This window comes from Ovis canadensis, chromosome 14 (genome assembly GCF_042477335.2).
Source record: "Ovis canadensis isolate MfBH-ARS-UI-01 breed Bighorn chromosome 14, ARS-UI_OviCan_v2, whole genome shotgun sequence".
NCBI lineage: Eukaryota > Metazoa > Chordata > Mammalia > Artiodactyla > Bovidae > Ovis > Ovis canadensis.
This window is the reverse complement of record NC_091258.1, coordinates 70,537,835-70,565,684: the sequence shown is the minus strand read 5'-3', so window position 1 is coordinate 70,565,684 and position 27,850 is coordinate 70,537,835. Positions and strand designations below refer to the sequence as shown.

The 27,850-nt window shown below is 42.2% G+C and overlaps 1 protein-coding gene and 2 pseudogenes across 1 annotated transcript in view; all 3 read left to right on the top strand.

Annotated features, from left to right (window-relative positions):
* Positions 1-27,850, top strand: part of LOC138419579 (zinc finger protein 28 homolog) — a 57,819-nt gene that overhangs the window by 14,075 nt on the left and 15,894 nt on the right. The gene's annotated exons all lie outside the window — the stretch shown is intronic.
* LOC138418510 (zinc finger protein 850-like) lies at positions 979-27,074 on the top strand (annotated as a pseudogene).
* LOC138418511 (chromo domain-containing protein cec-1-like) lies at positions 16,823-18,179 on the top strand (annotated as a pseudogene).

Below are 27,850 nucleotides of genomic sequence, written 5' to 3'. Positions count from 1 at the left end.
GCAGTGGACACCCTCTCAGGCTGGGTGGGCAGGGCTGGGATCAGTACCCTGTGTACAGGTCTCACTCTGTCCTGCTGCCACAGACTGTTGCCGTGTTCTCTTCCCACAGAGAATGAGGCTCCCCTTCTGTCCCAGCTGAGCTCACACCAGCCCCAGTAGATAGGAATAGTAGATAAGAAAACTTTCATTTGGTATCTTTCAGCTGTGTCTTCTCACAATACCCATGGTTTGATGTCAAAGTATCCAAGATTAGAAAATTTAATCCAAAAAGCTAACCTAGGAATACATGAAAGGCCTCACCTTGGAAACGAACATTTAATGAAAGACCAGGAATATACGGGGGTATGTGAAACATCTAGAAGATGTTTATATGGACAGAAAGAAACCGAGACACTTTCACACAATACGGACATTACTGCCCAAAGAAATGAGCAATGTCAGTCAAACTGCGGAAAATACCCATTTCAGTTATCAACATCTGCAGAGCAATGTATCTCTTCAAGCAAAGGCATAAATCATTTTTTGAAACATGCACGTTCTTTGAAGGGAAATGTGGAAAATCTGGAAAGTCATCCAGTCTCTACTGCAAATACTCATACAAACCACTCTGAACACAGGCTTCGATTACATATACATTCAAGCACGTCTGAAAACCAGAAATTTAAAAATGATGGGGAAAACTCGCAATATAATCAGTTTGAGGGATCTGTAAGCAAGGGGTCATTATTCTTCTACCAACAGACAGTTTCTCTGTTCCAAAATGTGTAATGTTGATAATAATGGAAGAGAGTTAATCCCAACATCATGTTCAATACACACCATGATACTGTTAATACGGCATAACTTCTCAGGTGTAATAACACGTTTCAGGCCTTAAGTAAGAGATCTACCCCCAAGAATCATAACAATATTTATGAAGCCGTGAGAAGCCATTCATGCAAAGAAACTGGGTGTAAAACTGAACAAGACTCTAACGCTATGAAACATCAGGGACCTCAATCTTCAGACAGAGATTCTGACAATAGTACATGTAGGAATAACTTTTATCAAACATCAGGTCTTCCACTAAATGAGAGTACACATACTGGAGAGAAGACTTACAATTGTGAATATGGTGATGTTTCTAATCAGTCTTCAAATCTCACTCAACAGCAGAGTATTCAGAATCCGCACAAAAGTTACAAGTGTAAGAAATATGAGAAAGCCTTTGGTAACTCATCCAGTCTAAGTAGACACAGGAAAATTCATTCAGGATGGAAACCTTTCAAATGTACAGAGTGTGGCAACACCTCTAATCAGAATTCAGAGCTTAGTCAAGATCAGCAAATCCACACTGGTAAGAAATCTTATGAATGTAAACAATGGGCAAACGCATTTATGTGTTACTCAAACCTTAGTCGACATCAGCAAATTCACACTGGGGAGAAGCATTATAAATGTAAAAAGTGTGGCAAAGCCTTACTGAACACCAGAGAATTCATACTGGAGAGAAGCCTTATAAATGTAAAGAATGTGGAAAAGCCTTCAGTCACTACTCAACTCTTACTCAACACCAGAGAATTCATACTTGGGAGAGGCCTTATAAATGTAAAGATAATGGCAAAGACTTTAGCAAGCACTCAGCTCTTACTTGCCATAAGAGAATTTATACTGGAGAGAAGCCTTATAAATGTAAGGGTTGTGGCAAAGATTTTACGAAGTGCTCAGGTCTTACTTACCATCCGAGAATTCATACTGGAGAGAAACCTAACATATGTACAGAATGTGGGAAATCCTTTAGTCAGAACTCAACTCTTATCCAACACCAGAGATTCATACTGGGGAGAGGCCTTATAAATGTAAAGATTATGGCAAAGACTTTAGCAAGCACTCAGCTCTTTACTTGCCATAAGATAATTCATACTGGAGAGAAGCCTTATAAATGTACAGAGTGTGGGAAATCCTTTCGTCAGAACTCAAATCTTACTCAACACCAGCGAATTCATACTGGACGGAAGCCTTATAAATGTGAGGATTGTGGCAAAGAATTTAAGAAGTGCTCAGGTCTTGCTTACCATCAGAGAATTCATACTGGAGAGAAACTTTATAAATGAACAGAATGTGGGAAATCCTTTAGTCAGAACTCAACTCTTACTCAACACCAGCGAATTCATACTGGGGAGAGGCCTTATAAATGTAAGTATTCTGGCAAAGACTTTAGCAAGCACTGACGTCTTACTCGCCATCAGAGAATTCATACAGGAGAGAGGCCTTATAAATGTAAGGATTGTGGCAAAGCGTTTAGACAGCACTCATGTCTTACTAAACATAACTAATCCCTATTGGAGAGAAATCTTATAAATGTAAAGAATGTGGAAAAGCCTTCAGTTGCCACTCAACTCTTACTCAACACCAGGGAATTCATACTGGAGAGAAGCTTTATAAATGTAAAGAATGTGGAAAAGCCTTCAGTCACTACTCAACTCTTCCTCAACACCAGCGAATTCATACTGGAGAGAAGCCTTATGTATGTAAAGAATGTGGAAAAGCCTTCAGTCACTACTCAACTCTTCCTCAACATCAGCGAATTCATACTGGAGAGAAGCCTTATGTATGTAAAGAATGTGGAAAAGTCTTCAGTCACTACTCAAATCTTAATCAACACCAAAAAATTCATACTGTGGAGAGGCCTTATAAATGTAAGGATTGTGGCAAAGACTTTAGCAAGCACTCAGGTCTTACTCACCATCAGAGAATTCATACTGGAGAGAAACCCTACAAATGTAAAGAATGTGGAAAAGCCTTCATCAAGCACTCACGTCTTACTCAACATCAGAGAATTCATACTGGAGAAGTGGCAAAGACTTTAATCTGAGCTCTCACCTTATTAGAGATCAGAGAGCACATACTGGAGAGAAACCGTAGTACTAAGTGATGGAAGAGGTTTGTCCTAAACATACACTTCAGAAAATACAAGCCCATTTATTTAAGAAAGATAAGGAATGAAAAAAAAAAAAAGAAAGATAAGGAATGACATAAAGAAAATGTAGAAAAGTTTTTAATAAAAATTAAATCTAAATAAATAGAAATTGCACACTGGAAAAAGTGAAAGTCGCTCAGTTGTTTCCAACTCTTTGCAACCCCATGGACTGTGTCCATGGAATTCTCCAGGCCAGAATAGTGGAGTGGGAGGTGGATTCTTTACCAACTGAGCTATCAGGGAAGACCACACAATAGAAAGCGTTTCATCAATCCTGTTTTTTCAAGTTCCTCTTCAGGAGAAGTATTGTAGATAGTAATCCATAGTTAAAACAGATAGAAAATTGATATGTTAGTATGGATCACAAGATGAAGGTTGGTATTTAGAAATGTACAAATAGTAGCAATATATCTTTGTTTATATTGACATGATTTGTGATTGTTTGAAAACCAAAATCAATGTGATTCAACTCTCAAATTACTCCATGCTGCTATGCTTCATTTCTATTGTGTATGCAAAGTTATGTTTTTGATCATTGCTATCTCAAAGATGAGACAAGGCCTTCAATCCTAGGGAGAAATCATTTATATTATATTCTCCATTAGAAGATTAAGGACATAGGAATGTAACATGTACATCTAAATGGAGGTATTAGTCATTCATGTCAAACATCCCTGTAGGTCACCATGAGGTAAGTGTTCAGGGAGTAATTACACATATTATAGTAAGATGTACATTTTCAATAGTTTTGTCACTTGCTTTTTAAGTAAAATACAATGACATTTCACTGAAATCTTGATGTATCTTTGTAATATCAACAGAAGTCATGAATATTAGTTGACATGTTTCAAATAAAGACATCTCTGATCCCCTAGAAATGTATGGAAATCGGTCACAGAAAAGTCATGTAATTAGCGTATGTCTTGTTTCATTAACAATTAACCTCCATTTTGTAACCATAGGAATCACAGTTCTCAGACGTTTATGCTTGTTATCTGTATTTTATTCAGTTACACAGTGGGTTGGAAAAGGTTTTATTCTGACTGTGTGATATAACATGTTAATAAAACTGGACGGTTTCTTGTGATGAAGTTGGTGTGTAATGAAGTGTCAAACTACCGATTTAAGGTTGAAGGGAAAATACCTAACAATAAACTCTTTGTTAGCACAGAGGGATGATATCTGGGACAATTAGTTTCCATACTGCCTTTAAGCCGCAAATAATTGGATATTTCCCATCATTTCTCCATTGTACTCCCCCCCCCCGCCCCCCACTTCTCTGTAGCTGCTGGGACATTGTGATGGTTCTAAGAAGGATCATAGAGAGTACTGTTGAGAGTTTACCTGAACTACTGCATGCTGTTGCTGCTTCAGCGTCTGTCTGGGGAGCAGGCATCCTGCAGGTCCTTGAACTCACACCGGCCAGTCCTGTGAACACCTACACTAGATGACCACCCACCTTGAGACCAGTAGTCTGGCTGAACCCCAGGGTCTACTGCACAGGCCCTCCTTCAGTGACACCCTCAGAGCTCTAGATTCCTGCTCCTCTTGGATTGAATGGACCGATCCACACTCAGCCTGGCGAACCCACAGCATTTCACCCAAGGTCTCTTAGAAAGGCCTGAACCCTGAGTACTGGAGCTTTCTCTGCTTGGTCCTAAGCTTGACCTAAGAAATTCCTGCCCTAGAACCTCCTCTCCTGAGAGGTCTTAGGTGTGCTGAGTGTGAAGGCTGAAGCTCAGGACTCCTGAGTGTGGGTCTTGGGGAAGAAGCATCAAAATAAACAGGGAACTTGCTGAAGAGACATTCACGGCCCCTCTTTAGACCTGCAGATTTATAACTTCTTAGAGTGGGGACCTGACCTCGAGGGGTTCATATTCACTGAAATGGTTCAGAAAGAACCTTGTAAGTGGTTTCAACCTGGTTTCCTATCAAGATCACGGGACCAGTGTTAAGCGATAACCTCCCCACAGAGTTCTGTCTTGGTCCTGTGGGAGCATCAGTGTGGTGTGTAGGAAGTGCTCCAGGGGACTCTAAGGAGAGGCCCGGGTTTAGGACGTGGCTCCTGGTCCATCTGTGAGAGCTGAGGCCTGGCTTCCATCTGAGGTGAGGCTGCAGGGATGGTCTAGCTGGATTTGGACCAGGGAAATCAGTCAGCTCACATCATCTGTGTGAGCAGAGGGTTACGAGCTCTCTCTGAGGAGAGAACAATCAAGAAATAAGTTCAAAGTCTGGTCTCCAGGTAGGAAGTAATTGTTCCTGAATCTCTCCTGAGACAGGACAGGAGAGGTGGGTCTTCTCAGCTTTTCAAGGTCCTTCTGTCTGAAGGTGAATTAGTTGCAGGTTAAAGAGATGTGCAGTTGCCTTTGAAGGTATTCTTTCAATATGCAGAGGTGTGTTTGCTACATCACATCCTCAGAGAAGACAGAGCAGGAGGAAGAAGAGGAGGAAATGACAGTTCTGTCCTGGGTCTGGGGCTGCGTCTGCTTTTCCCCCTAAAATGCTTGAACCTAGGGAACCTGCAAACCTTTCATTCTCTGCTTCTAATTTTTCTGCCTGGGGAGATTGTTATCAACTTCTTATTTTTCCCTTTTCTTATCATAGTGAGGACCGGCTCTTTAGATCACTTCTCCCTTGTGTCCCAGAACCTTGTCTCCCTTGTCTGTATCCTGGCTTTCGATAGAGCATGATGAGTTCTCAACCTGAATGAGTGACGTTCAACTGGTGAAAAGATTCCCCTTATGAGAGATCAACATGGGGAGGCATAGGTTCTGAGATTCTCATTGGCATGTAGTTCAGTCTTGGGACCTTAGAGAAGTAGGGGAAAATAGGGATGAATTTACATATATATGCAACTTGAGATATTTAGAACAGGATTAAGAAATTGTCCTCATGAACAGAATTACCTCAGTGCTCCAGAATTCCACAGGAAGTTTGGGAAATAGAAGGAGAAAAATATGAGAGACCTTTCTCTATATTGGTAGGAAGGACTCACTCTTAAGTGTAGTCTTAGGATACAGAACATGGAAGTTATATAAGAAGTGAATTTTGTATAAAACTGATATTTTTCAGGATTCAGATCACTGCTAACATTTATCCCACTACACCTCACATTCCCTGGTTCAGGTGCTTCTGCGATATTGTGATATTGTGAACTGTGATGTTCCTGCTTTTTGACTTTAATAGGGATTTTTGAAAGATTTAGTGAGGGATGTGTATAAGCTGCCAAAATTAATGTAGCAAACTGCGCCTTCTTAGTTCCTTTGTTTTGGAAAATGAACAATCACCTGTGTTTAGTAAGGTTCTTGTATTTTGGGAATGGAGGTTTTCATCACTCAAGCCTGGGTCTGATCATTTCCATTAGTAATATACTCCACACTCACTTTCCAGACAGAATTCTTTTCACATCTTTGTATTTTCTACAATATTTACAAGAATGTTATTACTTATGTTTAACTGTTATATCTAAAATAGAATGCAATACAAATGATAGAGATTTTCAAAGGAATAAAAGATTCAGAACCAAGAGCTCTAATTTTTGTCTATGTGTTTTTGCACTCTAGTGTATTAAAAAAAAAAAACAGAATATTGCCACAAATAAATTATAAGATTTAATCATAGAAATCTATTCCTGATTTAATAAACATGAATCATTTTTCTCCTAACTAGTGTATGTTTGTGTGCATGAAAATGTTAACAGTATATGACATTTTTTCTCTTTTTGATATTTTTGCCAGTTATCTCCACTGGTAAAACATGCATTAGAGTGGTCTCTGCATACAGTTCAATTCAGTCGCTCAGTCAGGTCTCTGTGTTGACTTAATTCTTTTTACATAAAATCGAGCTCAGATCCATTGAAGTAAATCCAAAGCTCTACATTTTCTGAATATTTAATCAAATATTCCAAACAATTTTGAACAGCAATATTTTTTAATCTAAAATTATTTATGTGGCTCATTCAAGATTACAAAGTAAAAAACTGTTAGAAAGTTATATAGTTCAGAAATGGTCAAAAGGATTGTTTTCTCTGCTTACTAATCAATTAAACCTGTAAAATCTGTAAAGCGCATAAAGTTCAATAATAACTATGAATTCATACCTGGCTCTTTTCAGTTCAGTTCAGTCGCTCAGTTGTGTCCAACTCTGCGACCCCATGGACTGCAGCACATCTGACAATCACCAACTCCCAGAGCTTACTCAACCATGTATCCATTGAGTCCGTGACACCATCCAACCATCTCAATCTTTGTTGTCCCCTTCTCCTCCTGCCTTCAGTCTTTCCCAGCATCAGGCTCTTTTCCAGTGAGTCAGTTCTTTGCATCAGGTGGCCAAAGTATTGGAGTTTCAGCTTCAGCATCACTCCTTCCAATGAATATTCAGGACTGATTTCCTTTAGGATGGACTGGTTGGATCAAGACTCTCAAGAGTCTTCTCCAACACCACAGTTCAAAACCATCAATTCTTTGGCACTCAGTTTTCTTTATAGTCCAGCTCTCACACCCGTACATGACTAGTGGAAAAACCATGGCTTTGACTAGATGAAACTCTGTCGGCAAAGTAATGTCTCTGCTTTTTAATATGCTGTCTAAGTTCATCATAATTTTTCTTCCAAGGAGCAAGCATCTTTTAATTTCATGGCTGCAGTCAGCATCTGCAGTGATTTTGGAGCCCAAAACAATCAAGTCTCTCACTGTTTCCATTGTTTCCCCATCTATTTGCCCTGAAGTGATGGGACTGGATGCCATGGCTGTTTGCCATGGCTCTTTTCAGGTCAGTTCAGTTCAGTTCAGTTCAGTTGCTCAGTCATGTCCGACTCTTTGCGACCTCATGAATCGTAGCACGCCAGGCCATGCTGTCCATCACCAACTCCATGCTATTCACGATGGCCATTTATCAACCAGACATTTAGTTAAAACTACGCTTGTTCAAGGTGAAAAACTGTGGGCCCACCCTAGAACTCTTGAATCATAATGTACTTTTTTAAAAAAATTCTGCTTTGACTGATATTTATTCAGTGCAACACAAGGAAAACCCTCAAAACTAAATATGCCTCTGTTGAGCACATTTAATAATTTTTCTCCCAGATGAATGAATGAATCAGTCACTCAGTCATGTCCTACTCTTTGTGACCCCATGGACTATAGCCTGCTTGTTTCCTCCCTCCATAAGATTCCTCGGGCAAGAATACTGGAGTGGGTTGCCTTCCCTTCTCCAGGGGATCTTCCCAACCTAGGGATTGAATCCAGGTCGCCTGCATTGCAGACAGATGCTTTACCATCTGAGCCACCAGGGAAGCCCAAGTGGCTTTGTGGATCATCTGTCATCCTGTTTTCTTCAGGTTAGAAATGCACTAGAGCATATTACTCTATAAAAAAGTATATTATTGTATACCATCAGACACTCTTCTCATTGAAAAACTAGTTCTCTGTACTTGCTGTTTTCAACTTGGGTCACATTAGGACGTCTTCCCACAGTCACATGGCATCTGTCCTTTGTATTTCAGGGACGGCTGACATTCCGGGATGTGGCCATAGAGTTCACTCAAGAGTGAGATAGTCAATTCCTAGGCAGGTTGATAAGAAGTCCGGAGGTCCCCAAGGAGAGAGGGGTCTGGAATTCTCAAGAAGGAAAGGACAAACTTTTTTGTCTGCAGTCCTTAGTCTTACTCAATTACACAACTCAGTTTAAACTCTGTACTAGGGATTATACAACAACAATATATCCTGCCTGCAGACAGTTTCTCCTTCCTGAAAACCTTCTGGCTAATCCTGTTATCTTAAAATGTAAATCATGGGAGTGGGTCTAGGAAGATCTTTACAACCACCAGACAATCTTTTGTTTCATTGGGATAACTAATTAAAAGGTATATAACTCCCTTGCTAACACTAGTGAGTGGGCACTCTTTCTGCCCCCTTCTGATGTCTACGTCAGAAGCTTTCTCTATCTCTTTTATACTTTAATAAAACTCTATTACACAAAAGCTCTGACTGATCAAGCCTCGTCTCTGGCCATGAATCAAATTCTTCTCCTTCAGAGGCCAAGAATCCCAGCATCTTCTGTGGTTCAGCAACAACCTTTCAAGAGGAGTGGGAGCGCCTGGACCTCAGTCAGTGGAAATTGTACAGGGATGTGATGTTAGAGAACTATGAGAACCTGGCCTTCTTGGGTGAGGACAACTGCCTTCCAGAATCCCTTATCTACCCTCGGGATTTTGATTCCTTCATTCGTAGAATGTCTCCTGGAACCATCTGTGTCCTACAATAGTGTTTACGATCTCTGCTTTTGAGGGATTAATGGGAGTTGGTGAGAATAGACAGAAAGCTTCCTGATGACTCACATGATTCTAACCTTCCTCTTTCTTGAGCTCTCTGCCTCCTTCACTCTAGACTAGAGGTCACTCTCTCAGTTTACTGGTATAAAATCATGCTGCCTTCCTCATAAAGACAGAGGTCCACCCTTATGTTTGACTGAGTGTTATTCTGATGGAGATCTCAGGATCTAGGTTTCAACTATTGCCTACTACATTAAATGTGCTTTCTATAAAGTCTTTTGGGAAGTCACATCCTGGACTCTTTTCACATTCTACAATGCCTTCCTCTCTCCCGAGACCACAATGTTGTTCAGTCGCTCAGTCATGTCTGACTCTTTGTGACCCCATGGACTGCAGCATGTCAGGCTTCCCTGTCCATCACCAACTCTGGAGCTTGCTCAAACTCATGTCCATTGAGTTGATGATGCCAACAAAGCATCTCATCCTCTGTCACCCCCTTCTCCTCCTTTCCTCAGTCTTTCCCAGCATCAGGGTCTTTTCCAATGAGTCGGCTCTTCACATCAAGTGGCCAAAGTATTGGAGTTTCACCTTTGGCATTAGTCCTCCCAGTGAATATTCAGGACTGATTTCCTTTAGGGTGGACTGGTTTGATCTCCTTGCTGTCCAAGGGACTCTCAAGAGTTTTCTCCAGCACCACAGTTCAAAAGCATCAATTCTTTGCACTCAGCCTTCTTTATGGTCCAACTCTTACATCCATACATAACTACTGGAAAAACCATAGCTTTGACTAGATGGGCCTTTGTTGGCAAAGTAATGTCTCTGCTTTTTAACAAGCTGTCTACATTTGTCATTGCATTTCTTCCAGGGAGCAAGCATCTTTTAATTTCATGGCTGCAGTAACCCTCTGCATTGATTTTGGAGTCCAAGGAAATAAAGTCTCTCCCTGTTACCATTGGTTCCCATTTTATTTTCCATGAAGAGATGGGACTGGATGCCATGATCTTAGCCTTTTGAAATTTTAGTATTAAGCCAGCTTTTTCACTCTCCTCTTTCACTTTCACCAAGAGGCTCTTTAGTTCCTCTTTGCTTTCTGCCATCAGGGTGGTGTCATCTGCATATCTGAGATTATTGATATTTCTCATGGCAATCTTGATTCCAGGTTGAGCTTCATCCAGTCTGGCATTTCGCATGATGTTATCTGCATATAAGTTCAATAAGCAGGGGACAATATACAGCTTGATGTACTCCTTTCCCAATTTGGAACCAGTTCATTGTTCCATGTCCAGTTCTAACTTTTGCTTCCTAACCTGCATACAGATTTCTCAGGAGCCAGGTCAGGTGGTCTGCTATTCCCATCTCTGGAAGAATTTCCCACAGTTTGTTGTGATCCACACAAAGCCTTTCGCATAGTCAATGAAGCAGAAGTAGATGTTTTCTGGAATTCTCTTACTTTTTCTGTGATCCAGCAGATGTTGGCAATTTGATCTCTCGTTCATCTGCCTTTTCTAAATCCAGCTTGTACATCTGGACGTTCTCAATTCCCATACTGTTGAAGCCTAGCTTGAAGGATTTTGAGCATTACCTTGCTGGCATGTAAAATAAATGCAATTGTGCAGAAGTTTGAATATTCTTTGGCATTGATCTTTGGGATTGGAATGAAAACTGACCTTTTCCAACCTGTAGCCACTGCTGAGTTTTCCAAATTTGCTGGCATATTGAATGAAGCACTTTAACAGCATCATCCTTTGTAATTTAAAATAGCTCAGCTGGCATTCCATCTTCTCTACTAGCTCTGTTTATAGTGATGCTTCCTAAGACCCACTTGACTTCTCACTCCAGGATTTCTGGCTCTAGGTGAGTGGTCACACCATCGGGATTATCTGGTGTGATAAGATCTTTTTAGTATAGTTCATCTGTATTTTCACCACCTTCCTTAATAGTCGTGTCTAGCTCTTTGTGACCCCATGGACTATACAGTCTGTCGAATTCTCGAGGCCAGAATACTGGAGTGGGTAGCCTTGCCCTTCTCCAGGGGATCTTCCCAACCCAGGATTGAACCTAGGTCTCCTACATTGCAGGCAGATTCTTTACCAGCTGAGCCACAGGGGAAACTCAGTATAGATCGTCTGTGTATTTTCACCACCTCTCCTTACTGTCTTCTGCTATTGTTAGGTCCATACTGTTTCTGTCTTTTATTGTGCCCGTCTTTGCATGAAATATTCCCATGGTATCTCTCTCTTTCTCTTTTTTTCGTTTTTGGTTAATTTTTATTTTCTATTGGAGTAGAGTTGATTTCTGGGGTGTTTGTTTTAGGTTTACAAGAACATGATTCAGTTATACACAGATGTATATCTATTCTGTGTATCCAGTCGACTTCCCTGTGCTATTTGGTAGGTCCACTGGCATTATCTATATGGTAATAAATAGTGTGATTTTGTTCATTGCAACCTCTCAATGTCTCCCTGCCACTACTTTTTTTTTTTTAAGTCATAAGTTGGGTTTCTAAGTCTGTGAGTCTGTTTCTGTTTATAGTAAGTTAATCTGTATAAATTTATAGATTCCCCCTCTAAGTGATCTTCTTTCATCTCTGACTTCACTGAATATACTTCTCAGTCCACCCATGCTCCTGAAAATGTCATTCATTCATTCATTTTTTTGGATGGCTGGGTGTATGCCAGTTTTGAGATGGACATGTGACTCTTCATTTCTCTATAGACGGACGATATTGTCAATAGCATTGCCCTGAAAATTGAGGTGCAACTATCATTTTAAATCATGATTTTCTCCGGGTCTAAGGCAAGGAGTGGGCTGGCCAGATCATGTGGTATGTCTACATTTAGTGTTTTAAGGAATTTCCCTACTCTTTTCCTTGTGGCTGCACCCACTCAATTACTCCAGCCCACAGTATAAGAGGATTCTCTGTGACCCTCGCCCTCAGCAGCAATTAACCTTTGTAGGACGCAGATGATTCCTTTGTGGACCTTTTGGAAGATGGATATTCTGTGAGGTGTGAGGTGATACCTCATTGCAGTTTTGATTAGATTTCTCTAAAAGTGATCCTGAGCATCTTTTTATGTGTTTTATGGCCATCTGGATGCCTTCCTTGGAGACACATCCATTTAGATGTTTGTGGTTTTTCTATTGGATTGATAGGGTATTTTTACAGCTTTATCATGAGCTGCGTGAGCAGTTTGCATGTTGGGAGATGAATTCATTATTTTAAACATCTGTTGCAAACATTCGTTTTCCCATTCTGAGGGTTGTCTTTTTTTTTTTCCTTTAGGTTGCCCTTGCAGTGCAAAAGCTTTTTAGGTGATGAGGTGCCTTTTTAAAGTTTTGTTTTAGTTTTAATTATTCTAAGCATAGATTCAAAAAGAACTTGTTGTGATTCATGTCAAAGTGTGATTGCCTATATTTCCTCAAGAGAATTAGAGTAATCTTCTGTCCATTTAACTCTTCAAGCTATCTGGATTTTTTCTTCTGTAAGCAGTTAGGGAGAGATGTAAGTTCTTTCCCTTTCCCCTTGCTTAAGAAAGCTCCTCCCTGTCCATCCTGACTGTTAACAGCTTACATTGCCAGCATCATTGTATGAGACTTCCCATGTCTCCACGTCCTCTCTGCCATTTTGTTAGTAAACCTCAGGACATAGGCCACTCTGGGCTGGGTGAGATGAGATATTCTTGTAGTTTTGCTTTTAATTTCTTTAATAATTAGCAATGTGAGCATCTTTTCATGGGCTTTATAGCCACCAAATGTCTTCTGGGGAGAAATATCCATTTAGATCTTTGCCCTCCACCACTTTTTTAATTGAACAGCATGGGTTATTTGCATATTTTGGGGTTGAATTCCTCATTTTCACCTTGGCTGTAACACTTTTTTTATCCTGAGGGTTATTTTCTTTTTCCTTTAGGGTTCCCCTCCTCTTGATCTCTGGTTCCTCTGCCTCATCTAAATCCACCTTGAACATCTGGAAGTTCTCAATTCATATACTGGTAAAGCCTTGCTTGGAGAATTTTGAGCATTATTTTACTGGTGTGTGAGATGATTTCAATTGCGCAGTAGTCTGAGCATCCTTTGACATTGCCTTTCTTTCAGATTGGAATGAAAACTGACCCTTTCCAGTCCTGTGGCCACTGCTGAGTTTTCCACATTTCCCTGCATATTGAGTATAGGACTTTAACAGCATTATCTTTTAGGATTTGAAATAGCTCAGCTGGAATTCCATCACCTCCACTAGCTTGTTCATAGTGATGCTTCCTAAGGCCCACTTGACTTCGCATTCCAGGACGTCTGGCTCTAGGTGAGTGATCACACCATGGTGGTTATCTTGATCATTAAGGTTTTGTTGGATAGTTCTTCTGTGTTTTCTTGCCACCTCTTCTTAATATCTTCTGCTTCTGTTAGGTTCTTACCAGTTCTGTCCTTTATTTTGCCCATTTCTGCATGAAATATTCTCCTGGTATCTCTAATTTTCCTGAAGCGATTTCTAGTCTTTCCCATTCTATTGTTTTCCTCTATTTCTTTGCACTGATCACTGAGGAAGGCTTTCTTATCTCTCCTTGTTATTCTTTGGAACTCTGCATTCAAATAGGTATATCTTTCCTTTTCTCCTTTTACATTTTTGATTTGCAGTTTTGGTTTACATTTCTATAACATTTCACAAAGTTGAAAGCTTTTCATGTGACATGTTTAAGAACACTGTGAGTAAAACTGAGCTTTGGAGATCGGCCTTGTGATCTTTTGCCCTGATTTGATTCTTTTCCCCTGACGTACCTAGGACATTTCTTCAGGCAGGTGTTTCTTCCCTAGAGCCCCTCAGTTCAGTTCAGTTCGGTGGCTCAGTCGTGTCCGACTCTTTGAGAACCCATGAATCGCAGCACACCAGGCCTCCCTGTCCATCACCATCTCCTGGAGATCACTCAGACTCATGTCCATCCAGTCCATGATGCCATCCAGCCATCTCATCCTCGGTCGTCCCTTTCTCCTACTGCCCCCAATCCCTCCCAGCATCAGAGTCTTTTTCCAATGAGTCAATTCTTTGCATGAGGTGGCCAAAGTACTGGAGTTTCAGCTTTAGCATCATTCCCTCCAAAGAAATCCCAGGGTTGATCTCCTTGTAGTCCAAGGGACTCTCAAGAGTCTTCTCGAACACCACAGTTCAAAAGCATCAATTCTTTGGCACTCAGCCTTCTTCACACACCAACTCTCACATCCATACATGACCACTGGGAAAACCATAGCCTTGACTAGACGGACCTTAGTCGGCAAAGTAATGTCTCTGCTTTTGAATATGCTATCTAGGTTGGTCATAACTTTTCTTCCAAGGAGTAAGCGTCTTTTAATTTCATGGCTGCAGTCACCATCTGCGGTGATTTTTGAGCCCAAAAAAATAAAGTCTGACACTGTTTCCACTGTTTCCCTCTCTATTTCCCATGAAGTGATTGGACTGGATGCCATGATCTTCGTTTTCTGAATGTTGAGCTTTAAGCCAACTTTTTCACTCTCCTCTTTCACTTTCATCAAGAGGCTTTTTAGCTCCCCTTCACTTTCTGCCATAAGGGTGGTGTCATCTGCATATCAGAGGTTATTGATATTTCTCCCAGCAATCTTGATTCCAGCTTGTGTTTATTCCAGACCAGCATTTCTCATGATGTACTCTGCATAGAAGTTAAACAAGCAGGCTGACAATATACAGCCTTGACATACACCTTATCCTATTTGGAACCAGTCTGTCGTTCCAGGACCAGTTACAACTGTTGCTTCATGGCTTGCATACAGATTTCTCAAGAGGCAGGTCAGGTGGTCTGGTATTCCCATCTCTTTCAGAATTTTCCACAGTTTATTCTGATCCACACAAAGGCTTTGGCATAGTCAATAAAGCAGAAATATATGTTTTTCTGGAACTCTCTTGCTTTTTCCATGATCCAGATGTTGGCAATTTGACCTCTGGTTCCTCTGTCTTTTCTAAAACCAGCTTGAACGTCTGGGCATTCACGGTTCACGTATTGCTGAAGCCTGGCTTGGAGAATTTTGAGCATTACTTTACTAGCATGTGAGATGAGTGCAATTGTGCGGTAGTTTGAGAATTCCTTGGCGTTGCCTTTCTTTGGGATTGGAATGAAAACTGACATTTTCCAGTTCTGTGGCCACTGCTGATTTTTCCAGATTTGCTGGCATATTGAATGCAGCACTTTCACAACATCATCTTTCAGGATTTGAAACAGCTCAACTGGAATTCCATCACCTCCACTAACTTTTTTCATAGTGATCCTTTCTAAGGCCCACTTGACTTCACATTCCAAGATGTCTGGCTCTAGATTAGTGATCACATCATCATGATTATCTGGGTTGTGAAGATCTTTTTTGTACAGTAGTTCCGTGTATTCTTGCCACCTCTTCTTCATATCATCTTCTGTTAGGTCCATGCCATTTCTGTGCTTTATCAAGCCCATCTTTGCATGAAATGTTCCCTTGGTATCTCTCATTTTCTTGAAGAGATCTCTAGTCTTTCCCATTCTGTTGTTTTCCTCTATTTCTTTACATTGATCGCTGAAGAAGGCTTTCTTATCTCTTCTTGCTATTCCTTGGAACTCTGCATTCAGATACTTATATCTTTCCTTTTCTTCTATGCTTTTCACCTCTCTTCTTTTCACAGCTCTTTGTAAGACCTCCCCAGACAGCCTTTTTGCTTTTTTGCATTTCTTTTCCATGGGGATGGTCTTGATCCTTGTCTCCTGTACAATGTCATGAACCTCATTCCATAGTTCATCAGGCACTCTATCTATCAGATCTAGGCCCTTAAATCTATCTCTCACTTTCACTGTAGAATCATTAGGGATTCGATTTAGGTCATACCTGAATGGTCTAGCAGTTTTCCCTACTTTCTTCAACTTAAGTCTGAATTTGGTAATAAGGAGTTCATGATCTGAGCCACAGTCAGATCCTGGTCTTGTTTTTGCTGACTGTATAGAACTTCTCCTTCTTTGGCTGCATAGAATATAAGCAATCTGATTTTGGTGTTGACCATCTGGTGATGTCCATGTGTAGAGTCTTCTCTTGTGTTGTTGGAAGAGCAAATCCACCTCTTTGTCTCTCAATAAATTTTTGCAATGAGACATCAGAGCCTGAGTTTCAATAGTTTTGGCTGAGCTTGAGTACAGGGAGAAAGCTGAAGGACAGGAGGAAAAAGCAGTGGGAAAAACGTGCCAAGGAATCCCCTTCTTAGCCCGCCAGAAAATTTGCTAAATATCTGACTGGTGCTCACAATTTCATTGGTCTGATCCTTGGCACAGAGAAGAGAAAGGACAGAAGAACCCCCACTGGCTTGTGTAACAGCTACTGGGGCTCAGCAGATAGCGCCTTTGGGACATGCTGAGGAGTAGCCTCTCCAGAGTCCCTCAATTGTGCCCCCTGCCGCCCGCCTGTTCATGGGAGGTTCGAGGAAACAAGAAAGGAGAGATTGTAAAGGAATTAAGATTTCGTTAGGCATGTCCCTCCAGCCAGAGGAGCCAGGACCTCTTACGTTAACTAGAGGTCTTCTGGGATCTGAGACTGGGCCGCGTGGGCTTTCCGCTGTCCCAGTTTCCAGCACGATGGGCCTTCCCCTGACCTGGATTTTCTTTGCGTTCTGCCTCTACGGCGGGAGCTTCATTGAGTTGGGCTCCGGCTGTGCTTGGCCTCTTCTATGCGGAGATTGTTTCAGCCAGGTTATCTCCGAGTCACGGCACCATAGATGTCACGCGAGTGTATGTTCCTTGGTTGTTTGTCTCATCACAACAAAGATTTGGAGCAATGGACAATAGAGCCCTCAGGTCGTCACAGCTCTCGGGTCTTGGACAAACCGTGTCATAGCTCTTAGGCAAATCAGTGTTACAGCTGTATTTTATTTAGAAGATAGCAGGAGAATCCATCCTCAAAGCGTGGGGGCATGCCAACCCAAAGATTTGAAGGGAAGACAGTGGAAGAGGGCGGGGGAGAGGGGGAGAGAGAGAGGGAGAGAGAGAGAAAGAGCGCAGGCATGCAGGAGAGGAAGAGAGAGAGAGAGACAGTTCGCGCTTTGGCTCCTCCTTTTGTTTTTGCCTCCACCTGGGCCTGCCCTGTGCAAATTGGGCTTAGCCGGAGTGCTGTTTGTTCTAGCTGAAGACTTCACTCTGGTCCCCGGACCTTCCTTTTCCATTTCTGTCTTTTAGCCACCGCCACTTTGGACTCCTTTCCCCTATTCTACCTACCTAACAATTTAATCAAATCTAAGTAAATATCAAAGAATGTATTGGCGCGGCTGGTCGTCGGCAGCTCTGCGGGTGCGGGGGCGGCGAGCCCAGGCCCAAGCCACCGCGGCCTGAGCGCCGGCACCGCCCGCACCGCCCTTCCGCCCGCCCTCCTGAAGCGCAGCCCGGCGGCCTCCGCTGCAGACCCGCCCCGCGCCGCCCCGCCCCGCGCCGCCCCGCCCCGCCCCGCGCCGCCCCGCCCCGCCCCGCGCCGCCCCGCCCCGCGCGCCTCTGCCGCCTCTTCCTGAGCCCCCGCTCGCCCAGCGGCCGCCGCCGCCCCCGCGCCAGGTTCCGGCCGCGGCCCGCCTCTGCCGCCCAGGGCCCTTCCGTCCAGGCCCCGGGACCCGGCTCCCCGCCAGCCCCGGCCCCGGCCCCGGCCCCGAGTCGGAGAAGAGCGTGGAGGCAGCGGCCGAGTTAAGCGCCAAGGACCTGAAGGAGAAGAAAGAGAAGTTGGAGGAGAAGGCAGGCCGGGAAGAGCGGAAGAAAGAAGTGGAGGAGGAGGAGGAGGACGGCGCAGAGGAGGAGGAGAAGAAACTGCCGAGGACGGCGAGGAGGAGGATGAAGGGGGCGAGGAAGATGAGGAAGAAGAGGAGGACGAAGGGCCCGCGCTGAAGAGGCTGCTGAAGAGGAGGATGAAGCGGGTCCCACGCGGCAGAAGGCAGAAAACGGGGCGTCGGCATGAGCCCCCCGCCAGTGGGCTGGGGGTGGAGGGAGGCCGCTGGGGGCCCGGAGGTGGGGGTGGGGAGCGCCGCGGGCAGCCCCTCTTCACCTGGCTCCCTGCTCTGGGCCCCGCGCCAGAGTTGCCGCCCTCTCTCCCCCCAGCCTTCTCATGCCGCACCTGCATCCTCACTGCCATCTTCCACCTCCTTACCTGCTCCATCTGAGCTCCCCAGCTGGTCCCCAGTCACCCCCTCCCTCTCCCTCCTCTCTTCCCGCCCTTCCCACAGCCAGCCTCTCCCTCCTTCAGTAGCCTCTCCTTCCTAAGCTCTGCATCCCAGCCTCAGGTCATTCTGCCCTGCCCATCCCTACCCTGCCTGATCCCTGGGTCTCCTCCCTCAGATCCCTTTCTCAGACAGCGCCAGGACGGGGTGGGGCCAGGGTTGGGGCTGAGCCCCACAGCTGCCCCCCTCCCCTCCTCTTTTTTTGTATAATTTAATAAAGAAACGGTCGCTCTTCTGTTTTTTTTTTTTTTTTCCTTTTAAAAGAATGTATAGGAAAGCATTTCATCACTTTCTCTTTTCTGAAGTTCCTGGAGGAGAATTAGTGTAGATAGTAATCCATAGTTAAGACAGATAGAAAAGTGCTATGTTACTCTGCATCACCAGACAAAAGGTTGGTGTTTCAGTTCAGTTCAGTTCAGTCGCTCAGTCTTGTCCAACTCTTTCCAACCCCATGAACCACAGCACGCCAGGCCTCCCTGTCCATCACCAACTCCCAGAGTCCACCCAAACCCATGTCCATTGAGCTGGTGATCCCTCCAACCATCTCATCCTCTGTCGTCCTCTTCTCCTCCTGCCTCCAATCCCTCCCAGCATCAGGGTCTTTTCCAATGAGCCAACTCTTCACAGGAGATGGTCAAAGTATTAGAGTTTCAGCCTCAGCATCAGTCCTTCCAATGCATGCCTGCAGTCAATTTCTGCATAGATTTTGGATCCCAAGAAAGTGAAATATAACCCTTTTCATATTTTCCTCATATATTTGCCCATTTAAATGCTGTGGTTCTGTCTCTAGACAGAAGTGTGTGAGTGGAGTCATGGACAAACTGCCAAACTTCTAGGAATACTGGGGACAGATAGTATTTGCTTTCTGCTTTATAATTTCCAATCCCCTGCAAACTACACATATGACTTGATAAATTTCATACTCAACTGATTTCTTCACTGCATAAGGGACCTCCCTCCAGTGAGAAATACAAACCTGAAGATTTCTTCAAAGTTTGGTTTTACTTTGTACGAACTAATGTCAATAATGTTAAGTGTATCTGCCCCATTTCCACAAACCTAAAATACTTTCATATTTATTCAACTCATGGAATTTTTAAATTGTTGACTTGGGAAATTAGAACATTTACCACCTAAATGTTTGTGGTAAATTCTCACTATTAAACTTTTTAGATTATATAAAGAATTTTTTTAATTAAAAAATAATTTGAGTATAGTTGCTTTACAATGTTGATGTTAGGTTATGCTGTATTGCAGAGTAAATCAGTTATATGTGTATATGTGTGTGTGTGTGTGTGTGTGTGTGTGCGTGCGTGCGTGTATAATCCCTGGAGGAGGGCATGGCCACCCACTACAGTATTTTTGCCTGGAGAATCCCATGGGCAGAGCAGCCTGGCGGGCTACGGTCCATAGAGTGGCAAAGAGTCAGATGTGACTGAAGCGACTTAGCAGCATGCACATATATAATATTTATCCACTCTATTTTAGATTTCCATACCATTTAGGTCACCACAGAGCAATGAGTAGAGTTCTCTGTGTTAAACAAGAATTGAGACTTAAAAAAATTCCACCATATTATAAGACCTCAATTCTTGTTTGTTTTCGTAAGAACTGTTACTTTGTTAAGTTTGTCTTGTTTGTTATGAAGCTTACCAGGACTGTGTCCCATACGTTCTCGGTTTCTGATTAATTATATATCAAGATCATTTAAGGTTTCAGATTCACAACATCTACTAGAACACGCCAAAATAAAAACACTTGTGTGTGAAGAACTGCATTACACAATTCGTAGGCACCTTGCATTGGTGAAAATGTTTGCTTTGTAAATTTAAGATTGGTGAGGAGGAGGCAGCAGCTGGGGTCATGAGATCACCCTGCAGTCCATGGGGTCGCAGAGAGTCGGACACAACTGAGTGACTGAACTGAACAGACCGTGCTGGGAGCCCTCGCTAGTGCCTAGTGAGGCAAAGGCTGGAACACGCGGACAGAGGATGGGATGGCCGCCCTGCCCTTCGGGCATCACTGAACAACGCTGCTCTGCTTCTCTGGTGGTTCAGGCTTCCTCCACAAGCATTCCCGTTTGCAGAGCTCCTCCCTCCCTCCTGCCCCCTCAGGATGTCTCCTCACAGCCAACCCCAGTCCTCTGCCTGGATCTCCTCTCCAAACCCCACATCCCAGCACCCAGCCTTTGTGTGCAGCGGTGGACACCCCTCTGAGACTTGTGGAACAGGGCCTCCTTTTTCCATAAGAAAATGAGGCTTCCTTCTGTCCCACTGAGCTCCCCCAAGGGTTGCAGGTCCCATCTCACTTCCTCTCCTCACCATTTTCCTTCTTGTTTCTTTGGTCCTACCTGGCTATGAGGGAATCTTTTTTGTCCTTTTAGGTGTCAAGGTCCTCTGCTCGTGTTCAGCAGGGGCTCTGTGAATATTGTTCCATGACAGATGTATTCTCGATGTGTCTGTGGAGTGAGACGAACTCCACATCTTCCTAATCCTCTGCCATCTTGACTCCTGTGTCTGTTTTATTCCTAACCTAGCTAAGCGAGTATCAATTTTATGTAAGTTGTAATGTAGATTCCCTGAGAATAGTAAGTGGTGGGATAACTTGTTATTTGCTTTCAGCTGTGTCTTTTCAGGACATGCAGGGTTTGATGCCCCAAAAGCCAGGCTTAGAACATTTATTCCCCAAGAAAAGTTAATAATATGTGAAAGATTTCACATTGGAAATTTACATTTAATGAAAGCGCATGTGAAATACTGAGAGGATGTTATGATGGACATAACCAAATGAGGACAGCTTCTCATTATACAAACATTACTGTCAAAAGAAAAGGAGGATATGAACCAAACTGGGAAAAACGCCCATTTCAGTCATTAATATCGGCTGAGAAGTGTATGTTTGTAAGCAAAGACCCATGCTTTTTTAAATGTACATGTTCTCTGAAAGGAAATATGGAAAATCTGGAAAGTCACCTAATCTATACTGCAAATACTCATTCAAACCTTTCTGAATGCAAGTTTCAATTTAGCACACAGTAAAATATGTCTGAAAACCAGGTATTTAAAATTTAGGTTAACAATTCCCAGCATAATCCATTTGAGGGATCTTTTAGCCAGAGTTCAATATTCTTCAACCAACAGCTATCTTCTCTTTGTTCCAAAGTCTATAATGTTGCTTATTTTGAAAGAGACTAATCCAACCATCATGGTTGACGACATATCACAGTATACTCAATGTGAAAGAATTTTTCATGTGTAATAAAATGGGGAAAGCTTTAAGCAAGAACGCTACCTCCAACAATCACAAGAATATTTATAGGGAAGGGAGAAGATTTTCATGCAATGAAACTGGGCATAATGTTGACTGAGACTCAAGTCTTATGAAACATCAGGGACCTCAGTCTTCAGACAATGATTTTAAAAGTAATAAATGTATGAATATCTCTTATCAATGATCACATCTTTCTCTATATAACAGAAATTAATCTTTAAAACTTATACAACAGCAGAGTATTCAAAATCCACAGAAGCATAACAAGTGTAATAAATGTGGTAAAGTCTTGCTAAACCATTACATCTAAATAGACATAGGAAAATTCATACAGGAAGGCAACCTTTCATATGTACAGAATGGAGCAAAGCTTTTACCTAGTACTCATTTCTCACTCAGCATCAGCAAATTCATACTGGAGAGAAGCCTTATAAATATATGTAATGTGGAAAAACTAATCTGATATCCATTCTTGCTAGACATTTGAAAATTCATGTTGGTAATGCAGAGAAGACTTAAATGTACAGAACGTGGCAAAGCCTTTATGCATTGCTCAAAATTTATTCAACATAACAGAATTCATACTAAGGAGAAGCCTTATAAATGCACAGAGTGTGGCAAAACTTTAATCATAGTTCAACTCTTAATAGGCATCAGATAATTCATACTGGAGAGAAACCTTATAAATATAAGAGTTGTGGCAAAGTCTTTAACCAAATTCCTAGCTTTATTCAACATTGGCAAATTTGTACTGGAAACCATTCCTATGTAAGAGAATGTGGCAAAGACTTTACCCAGAGCTCAAGTCTTCGTCAACAGCAGAGAGTTCATCCTTCAGAGAAAACTTAAAAACTTAAATGTAAGGAAAGTGGCAAAGGCTTTCATCAGAGCTCTGACCTCACTAGACATCAGAGAGCACGTACTGGAGAGAAACTCTAGTAATGTAATAAGTGATGAAAGAGGTTAGTCCTAAATGTACACTTTAGAAAACATGAGAGCATTTCTGCAGGAAAGATATGTGATGATGTAAAAAAAAAAAAAGTAGGAAAGTTGTATTAAAAATCAACTCTAAATAAATATCAGAGAAGGCATACTAGGAAGCATTTCATCAATTCCTCTTTCCTGAATTTCCTCTGAAGGAGAATTACTGTGCATACCAATCCACAGTTAAAACACAGAGAAAATTGATATGTTAGAATGAAGGGTTATGTGTGGAGTGGTACAAGTATTAGCAATGTATTCTTGCTTGTTTTAACATATTTGAGATTATTTGAAAACCGAATGAAAGTAACTCAATCTCAAAATACTACATATTATGGTTTGTTCCTACTGTGTATGTGAACTCAAGTTTTTGATGGTTGCTGACTCAGTGATAAGAGAATCCTGTCTATCTGAGGTAGGAACCATTGGTATTTATTCTCCATTAAGGACGTTAAGTACGTAGTAATATAACATGTACGCTGAACATCTAGTGGAGGTGTTTGTCATTGGTGTCAAACATCCCTGTAGGTCACCATGATGTAAGTGTTCAGGGACTAATTCCACATATTAAAGTCAGACAGAGGTTTGTTCTAAATTTTCAATGTCACTGGCTTTTTAAGGATAATACAATGACAGTTCACTGAAATTTTGATATATTTTTATAATATGAACAGAAGTCATGAATATTAATTGACATGTTTGAAACAAAGACTTCTCTGATACCCTGGAAAACTATGGGAAACCCTTCCCAGAAAAATCATGTAATTAATCTATGCCTTGTTTATTAAATGATTAGCCTTCCTTTTGTAAGCATAGAAACTGCAACTCTCAGACCATTGTATCAGAAAAATGAATATCGTTGTCTATGCTTGTAATCTGTATTCTAATCAAGGGTCACACAGTGGATTGTAAAAGGTTTTGTTCTGACTACGTGTGATATTCATACATGCTAATCAATAAAACTGAATGGTTTCTGGTGATGCAGTTGCTGTGTAATGAATGAAGTGTTTACCTACCACCGACATTAACCTCTCCAGCCTTATTTAAGGTTGCAGGGAAGAATACATACCAGTGAACTATTAGGTAGCACAGTGAGATGACATCAGTTTCTGCCCTTTAGCCTCATAATTTGATCATGTATTTCCCATCATGTATCCATTGTACTTTTCCCCCCTCTCTGTAACGGCAGGGATATTGTGATGGTTCTAATAAGAAGGATCATACAGAGTATTGTTGAGAGCTTCCCTGACTGCCCCGTGCTGTTGCTGCCTCAGCATCTGTCTGGGGAGCTGGCAGCTTGCAGGTCCTTGAACTCACAGCAGCCGTCCTGTGAGCACCTCTGCTAGACGACCCCTTTCCTTGAGATCAGCTGTCTTCCTGAACCCCAGGGTCTACTGCACAGGCCCCCCTTCAATGACACCCTCAGAGCTCACCAGATTCCTGCTCCTCTCGTTTGAATGGACCCATCCACGCTCAGCCTGGGGAGCCCACAGCACTTCACTCAGAGTCCCTTAGAAAGGCCTGAACTCCAAGTACTGGAGCTTTCTTTGCCTGGTTCTAGCCTGACCTCTCTCAGAAATTCCCACCCTAAACCCTCCCCTCCTGAGATGTCTCAGCTGTGCTGAGTGAGAAGGCTCAAGCTCAGGGCTCCTGAGTGTGGGTCTTGGGGAAGAAGCATCAGAACAGAGAACTTGCTAAAGACGTATTTAATGACCCCATCTCAGACCTGCAGATTCATAACTTCTTAGAGTGGGGACCTGACCTCGAGGGGTTCATATTCACTGAAATGGTTCAGAAAGAATCTGAACCATTGGCCAAGTGTTTTCCATCTGTTTCCCGTCAGAGTCACGTGACCAGTGTTAGGAAAGGACCTCCCTGGTGCCCGCCCCACAGAGTTCTCTCTTGGTCCTGTGGGGGCATCAGTGTGGTGCGTAGGAAGTGCTCCAGGGGCTTCTAAGGGGAGGCCTGGGTTAAGGACGTGGCTCCTGGTCCATCTGTGAGAGCTGAGGACCAGCTTCAGTCTGAGGAGAAGCTACAGGGTTGGTCTAGCTGGATTTGGACTGGGGAAGGCAGTCAGCTCACATCATCTGTGTGAGCAGAGGGTTAGGAGCTCTATATGACAAGAGAACAATCAAAAAAAAAAAAGTTCACAGGCTGGTCTCCAGGTAGGAGGTGATTGTTCCCAAACCTCTCCTGAGACAGGACAGGAGAGGTGGGTCTTTTCAGGTTTTCAAGTCCTTCTGTCTGTAGGTGAAGTAGTTGCAGGTTAAAGAGCTCTGCGGATGCCTTTGAAGGTATTTTCTCAAGATGCAGAGGTGTGTTTGCTACATGACATCCCCAGAGAAGACAGAGCAGGAGGAAGAAGAGGAGGAAATGGCAGCTTCTCAGGTCCATGTTCTGTTCCGGGCCTGGGGCTGTGTCTGCTTTCCTCCTGAAATGCCTGGACTGAGAATCTGCCAGCCTTTAGTTCTCTGCTTCTACTTTTTCTGCCTGGGGTGTTTGTTATCCACTTCTTATTTTTTCCTTTTCTTCTTATCATAGTGAAGACCGGCTCTTTAGACCACCTCTCCCTTGTGTCCCAGATCCTGTTCTCCATTGTCTGTATCCTGGCTTTCTATAGAACATGATGAATTCCCAACCTGAATGAGTGACTTTCAGCTGGTGAACATATTCCCTTTGTGAGAGATCAACACGGAGAGGCACTGGTATCCGAGATTCCCATTGGGATGTGGTTCAGTGTTGGGATCTTCGGGAAGTAGGGGAAATGCCATGATGAGTTCAGACGTGGATACAATTCAACTCTTTAGGAGTTAGAAAATGCCCTTATACATTGAATCAAGTCAGTGATCCAGAATTTTTCAGAAAATGCGCAGAAATAAAAAGAAAAATAGGAGACACTGTCCTCTGTGATGCTAAGGCTTACAAGTTAAACACACTGTTAGGATACAAAACAGAGGAAGTATATATAAAATGAATTTTGCATAAAACTGATATCTGCTTGTTAGGTTCAAGTTATAATTTCCTTTTTTTTCCCCTAAATGCCCAGGCTCTGATAGTGCATCTTCCGTGTGACCCATTTACACCATGACAGATGATGTCCACTGGCTCTGGTGATTTCTCTGAGATTATCAGGCTAGGAAGTTCATTTTTTCCCCTCTGTCTTTAGCAAGCCTGTGGAAAAACGGAGTGGGGAGCGTGTGAAAACCCTCACAGTTAATGGAGAAATTCCGTGTCTTTTTGGTTTCTCTTTGCTTTGGAAAATGAACGCTCACTCTGTTGATGATAGACACTGGGTTTGGGGAGTGGGCATTTTCATCACTGAAGCCCAGGTGTGATGTTTCCAGTACACTCCACATTCATATCCCACATAGTCTTCTTATTCACTTTTTTTTTTTCAAAATATTTGCAATAATCATATTGGTGCTAATCTGTTTTCACCTGTGTTGAATTTCTAAGCTACAGCTCAACAAAATGATACAGTTTGTCAAGAAATTAAAGTTTCAGAACCAAGAACTCTAATTTATCTTACACCGTTGTATATGTTTGCACCCTAGTGTATTTAAAATATACAAAGAATATCATTCACAAGTAGATGTATATATTTTAACCCATTAAAAATGATCTTGATTTTAGTGACATGAATCAGTTCAGTTCAGTCACTCAGTCGTGTCCAACTCTTTGCCACCCCATGAACCACAGCACGTCAGGTCTCCCTGTTCATCACCAACTCCTGGAGTTTACTCAAACTCATGTCCATTGAGTCAGTGATGCCATCCAACCATCTCATCCTCTGTCGTCCCCTTCTCCTCCTGCCTTCAGTCTCTCCCATCATCAGGGTCTTTTCGAATGAGTCAGCTTTTCGCATCAGATGGCCAAAATATAAATGTACAGCATATGGCAAGGCATTTAAGCAGAGTTCAACTTTAACTGAACATCAGCGAATCCATACTGGGGAGAGACCTTATAAATGTACAGAATGTGGCAAATCCTTTACCCGTTATTCACTTCTTACTCAACATCAACGAATCCACACTGGGGAGAGACCTTGTGAATGTACAGAATGTGGCAAGGCCTTTAACTAGCATCTGAGTCTTCCTGTACCTCAGCGAACTCATACTGGGGAGAAACCATACAAATGTAAAAAAAGTGGCAAAGCCTTTATCCATTGTTCACATCTTACTCGACATCAACGAATCCATACTGGGGAGAGACTTGATAAATGTACAGACTGTGGCAAAGCCTTTCCCCAGAGTTCAGGTCTTTCTCAACATCAGAGAATTCATACTGCAGAGAAATGTTAGACATGTAAGGAATGTGGCAAAGGATTTCGTCACAGCCATCACCACACGCCCCATCAGAGAATACATACTGCAGAGAAACCCTAGAAATGAATCAGTGATAAAAAAAAGATTGGTCCTAAATATACAATTTTGAGACAACGAGTGTTTACTTTGGAAAGATACATGAATGAAATACAAAAATGTAGACAAGAGTTTAATCAAACATCAGAAGTAAATCAATGCCAGAGAATTCATACTAGAAAGCATTTCATTGGTACCACTTTTGTTGAATTACTCTAAACAGAAACACTGTAGCAAGTATTCCATATTTAAAACATGTACTAAATTGATATGTTCGTATGGATCACAAGATGAAGGGGTGGATATTTTCAGAGGTGTAATTATTAATCATGTATCCTTGTTTATATTAACATTATTTGAGATCATTAAGGAACCAAAACACATGTCATTCAACTCTCAAGTTACTATGCTGTGCTTTGTTTCTACTGTATATATGAACGTCTGTTTTTGATGTTGTTACCTCAATTGTAAGAGAAGCCCTTCTATACTAGGTGGGAATCATTTATATTTATTCTCCAATTTATAAGAATAAGAACACAGCAATGTTATATGCACACTAAACCTCTAAATGGAGGTATTTGTCACTGATGTCAAACATCTGTGTTGTCACCATGATGTAAGTGTTCAGGAAATAATTCAAAGTAAGACAGAAGTTTGCTCTAAGTTTTCAATAATTATGTCAATTGTTTTTAACCATAAAACAAGGATTGTTCATTAAAATCAAAGGTCTTTTTATGACATCAACATCGAGAAATCATGCATATTACCTGGCAGGCTTGAAGTAAGGATACCTTCTCTTC